Below are 5,641 nucleotides of genomic sequence, written 5' to 3' on the forward strand. Positions count from 1 at the left end.
CAGCACTAGGGTTTCAGGCACCTTTTACATGGATGCTTGAGATCAGAAAGCACTTTATCCACTGAACTGTCTCCCTGGCCCCATACAAACCTCCATTCAGTTCATTCATTCATCCCGTGCATCCACTGTTCCTGATCCACTTGGGCCTCTTGATTAACATCCCAGGGGCAGGGCACAATACTCTGTGCCCTTGGGACACATGTTCTAGCCACGAGAGATGGAGGTTAAAACAACAGATTGCTAAGACAATTATTTATCTATTCCTAGGATTTGGGGGTGGGAAGGCACAGGGAGTTCTCAGGGAGCACATGCTAAAGCCAGATTGGGCCAGGGAACAGAGTTCTCAGCCACTCTGGGGCTAGGAGCAGAGAAGGCCATGGCCTGGGTACGGGTTGTAGGAGCTGGGGGCAGGGCAGGTCATCCACAGACACAGGCACAGCAGGGAGCTCTGGCCCAGCTCAGTTCATCAGGCATCCTGCCAGCAGCCCAGTCTGCCCTGCTCTCAGGGGCAGGAGGAGGAGCTGGCCGGAGGCAGGACGAGGCAAAGGAGAAACAGCAACATAATAATAATTAGAGGCAGCCGGCTTTGGGAGGACAAAAATCTAAGCAACTACTGACCGGCTGCTGGGTGCCCAGTCCTTCCATGGACTCTGTTAAGTCACCATCAAGGCCCTGGAAGGCAAGTACAACCTCTTTATGATAGAGTGAATTAAAACTCAGGTTAAACAACCTCCCAAGGTCACATGTGAAGTTGGATTCAGTCTCCTGACTCCCACAGTAAACTACTGCCTCCTTCACCCCTCTGACTTAAAATTGAACCATTACACAGACACACAGACACACACACACACACACACACACACACACACACACACGTTATTTCCTGTCCCCAAACCAGGAATCTTATGTCTCTCCTGGCAATGGTGGAGTTGCCTTTCTTGATTTAAGAGTTAATCTTTTTTTGCCCCTTTCCCCATTGGCTGTTGGAGTCAATTCTTGGCACACCTCAACACAGATTTCATGGCATCACCCTTCTTTCAGTTCAGCCTTACTGAGAGACCTTGCTTTTGCTTTTATTTCCTCCTCCTGTTGTTGTTGTTGCTTTTAAGTCGGGGAATTTCTTTTGTTTTTTTCTTGTTCTTGGTCATTCACGGGATGAGTAGACTCACCTCATTATATCTGACTTCATCCAGCCACCCTAAACCTCTTCAGAATCTTTCACCTATCTGCTCCATCCTTCCAGGCACCTCACTCACAAAGTCTAAATGAAGTTTCCCTAGCTTTCCAGTCTACCACAACCTTGTCTTGTCTGTAGAATCCAAACCCAGGCCTCTCAGGAAATCAACAGCTGGTCATCTTGGTCCAAGCAGCCGTGTGATGAGTTGGGTCACCCAGCAGAGCCCACCAGTCCTGGGTTATGCCAAACTCTACTCTGAATTTTCTGAATTCAAGGCCCCTGAGAAACACGCATGGACTCCTCTTTCTAGTCTTACGTTCCTTTCTATACCTGCAGGTCACTTGCCTGACCCGCTCGCTGCACCGGGAGCACCATCCGGGCTCACTCAGGCTCATTCCTCCCCTGAGCACTTCTCCTCCCATCCTCTGCATCTTAGATCATAACCAGGAGCAAAGCTGCTGCCTTCTCTGAGTCTGCCGATTCACACGTTCTCATTAACTCACACTTACACTCTACTCTGGGCTGCTGAAGCATAGCCCATAGACATGCTGTCCCAGTTAGGGTTTCTATTGCTGTGATGAGACACCACAACCACAAGCAGCAGGGAACAAAGGAGTTTATTTGGCATCTATGTCCAGAGTCTCAGTCCACTGAGGGAAGCCAAGGCAGGAACTCAGACTGGGTAGGAACCTGAAGGCAGGAGCTGATGCAGAGGCCATGGAGCAGTATGGCTTACTGGCTTGCTCCCCATGGCTTGCTCAGCCTGCTTTCATTCAGAACCCAGGACCACCTGCCCAGGAGTGGCTCCACCCACAATGGTCTGGGCCCTCCCCCACCAATCACTAATTAAGAAAATATCCTACAAGCATGCCTGCAGCCTGATCTAATAAAGGCATTTTCTCAATTGAGGCTCTCTCTTCTCCAGTGACTCTAACTTGTATCAAGTTGGCATAAAACTAGCTAGCATGCCTGGCCACATCCCTCTTGGTTTCCAAGAACAGAGAAAAAATGGTTCCTGAACTCTAATTCCACACCACCTACCTCCTGGCCTGCCACCTTCATCACTGGAGAGCACTGTTCTCTGAGGCTCTGCACAAACGGTTTGTGCAGTCTCTGTGAGCTGGTGTGCACATGTACACACAAGTGCACTAAGATACCATCCACACAGCAACTCACAGAAACACAAACACCAAAAACAAACTTCATTGTCATCAAGTTAGAGACCCCACCCCCAAATCTAAGAACTCTTACATTCTCTCTGAAATGTGATTCCCAAGGTGAGGTAAGTTTGCATCCAGGCTAAGTGGATGCCCGTCCTGAGAAAATACCAGCAAGCTCTCAGCCACAGTTCCTGAGCTGAATATCTGGACAGTGTCCATCTGTGTGGGTGAGCATATTCACACTCAGGGCTGGAACTCTTGGCTCTGTCTGTAATCACTTCTCCAGCACTCCTGCTAGGGTATGCGCATTGCCTTCCAAGCCTTCCCCTACAACCAAATTTAGAGCTATTTGAACCCAAGATCCTGGCCAGAGGAAAACCAGTTAGACCTGCTGGACAGTCTCTGCAGCTGCTTCTCACAGCATTTCCTGTACTTCTGCTCCTCTAGCAGGGCCAGCTCTGCACATTGTAAGAGAGCAGAGAAGGCTCTGATGATGCAAGAATTTATATGGCCGTGCCAACCATGACCACAGCAGCCACCACACACTGCACTAGCAACCCATCCCACCCCTGAACTTACAGGATCCCGCACAAGGCATTTCTAGCAAGCTGTGGCACAAAAACTCCCTCCAGAAACCAGATGTAGGCAAGATGCTCCCCATTTGCCTAAGAGGCAATTGAAGTTCAAAGAGGTGACATGACCTGCCCAGGTCCCCACCATCAGCGAGAGGAAGGGCTGGATTAAAGCTGTCCTGCCTTACCTGTTTCCACCAGATGAGTTACTCCAAGGTCCTGTTATGCCCCAAGACCAAAAGAAAGGGAAGTCCTCCTCCTAGACTGCTTGCTTGGTTGGGACGGTGACCTTAAAAACCGGGAAATGTAAATGTTAGGGAACTTTGTAGAAAACAGACAAACAAACAAAAACAGCTCAGGAGAAAGTGTGGGAGCCAAAGAAACTCAGACAGGGCCTAGGATCGTTCTGACCGGAGAGAATCAAGTAAGAAATGAAGAATGAAGATACAGATGCAGAAGTCTTGAAGGCTAAAGTGTACAAACTCTAAAAGTAATGGGAGCCATAGATGGTCTCAGAGCATGACTAATTACTAATATGTCAATATTAGCAATTAATACTAAATATTTTAAAACAGTGTTCCCAACGTACATGCAGATAAAGAGAATGCATAGTGGCCTGAAGGGGGCGCTCTTCTCAAAGTCAGGCCTCATTGATTATAACCTAGAAATATTTTCTAGCTGGTTACAAAGTCACCCACATCCAACCCTTGACCTTAAAAGGAATTGTCGTTGAGGAAACAGACTCCAAACTCAGTCTGACCAAGTTCAAACACTATCACTGCAATTAACTAGCTGTTCATCTTTGGGCAAATTGCTTAACCTCTCTGTGATTCTGTTTCCTCATCCAGAACATGGGAATAGGTTCTTCCCAGCTCTTAAGATTAACTGAAGCATTAAATGAGTAGCTGGAGAATTACAAACCATTTGACGGTATTGGGCACGCCAAAGTCACTTGTTAGGTCCATATCTTTGAGTTCACAGCTTCTCATCTTCCAAAGACTAAAGTACAATGGGTTTTACAGTGTGGGTTTCCCATGATCATTTTCAAGTTATCAATGTCTTTGCTGTCGACATCATCCTTTTAATAACATGTCTGGAACTTTTAGATACATTTGTCCATAACCCACAGAACAAGCTATTACACATAATCAATAATTGTATCAGCTTGGACCCAGAGTTTCTACTTTTTTTGACTATGGGTAAATTCTGAAGAAACTAGAATGAAGAGTGAAGGTCCCCTGCCTGAGGCCCAGCGTTGTGTGGCAGCTATGAGTCTCTGGGAGAGGGAGGTTCTGCAAGCCAACTGAGCCAGAGAGGACAAGAGATGGGATAGAAGGCAAGGCTGGCCCTAGAGAGACAAGCTCAGACAAGATTCCCCTAGCTCTATTTATCCAGCTGTGAAGTAGGCATGCAACATTACATCCAATCCCTTCCCATTGGATTGGGAGGAGATAAAACAAATTCTTTCAGAGATCTGGGCAGAACGACTGTGGTGCTTGGGGTCCCTCAGACATCCACATCCCCCTGACCTTGCTGATTTCCAACTGGCCAGAGGGGATGTTCTTTTGCATGTATGCCACACCCCTTCATCCAGGTTCTGCTTTCTGAGAACATCCTCCTTGACTTTGAAACAGAAAGCAAGACTATGGAAGGCTCTTTTCTTGGAGGACTCTTTTCTGGTGTGTACAGAGTGTGGACCACAGAGCCCTTCTCCCATCCCAGTAGCTATCAACACAGCAGGGTTGCAGCTTTGCCTTGTGTCCTCTTTTAGGAGAAATCCCAGTCTTGAGTCTAGACAGGCTATCTCTTTTTGAGGACAATTGTCAGAAGAATTAGAGTCGGAGAGGTTTTCTTGTCAGTTCAGGAAGAAATGGGGGGAACAGTTTATTTGGGGAGATCTTTTTCCAAGAGATTGGATCTGGGAAAAGGATAAATTGAAAGAGGAGAAGGGTCAGAAGACACCCAAGATGTGGCTCAAAAACCCATCTATAGCCAGGCAGTGGTGGCATGTGCCTTTAATCTCAACACTCAGGAGGCAAAGGCTGGCAGATCTTTTGAAACTCTGTCTCAAAAAATAAAAATTAAAAAATTAAAAATAAATAAAAAATAGAAACCTCCTACAATGCCCACTGAGGAATGATACACAAACACATTGTTTATGAAATTTTAATGCCATGTTTTGTTTTTGGTTTTATTTTGTTTTGTTTTAGAATTCCAGATAACACAGAAAAAGAACATAGATGGACAAAAGACAAATAATGGTACTGAAGACAGACAGACAGATGGGCAGGAAGACTCACACAATACATAAAGTACTTGTTAGAAAAGTGCCAGCACCTGGTCTCTAGTGGCCACCTAAGGCATGCCTCTGTGATCCCAGGGCTGGGAAGGGGGGGACAGACAGAAGTAATCCCGGACCTTGCTTACCAGCCCCTCTAGCCTAACCAATGAGCTCCAAGTTCACTGAGAGACTCTGCATTAATCGATAAAATGGAAAGCAATTGTGGAAGACAGCTGATGTTGACTCTGGCCCCCTTCTCGTGCATATGAACATGCACCCACACAGATGCACATTCACATACAGCACAGTATACAGGAATGCATGCAGACACATATACTACACACACACACACACACACACACACACAATTCAGATTCTCGGTTGCTTGAGCCACATTCAAAGTCTCAGTCACCACCTGTAGATGGTTAAAAAAAAAAAAAAAAAAAAAAAA

This window comes from Mus pahari, chromosome 3 (genome assembly GCF_900095145.1).
Source record: "Mus pahari chromosome 3, PAHARI_EIJ_v1.1, whole genome shotgun sequence".
Classification (NCBI taxonomy): Eukaryota; Metazoa; Chordata; class Mammalia; order Rodentia; family Muridae; genus Mus; species Mus pahari.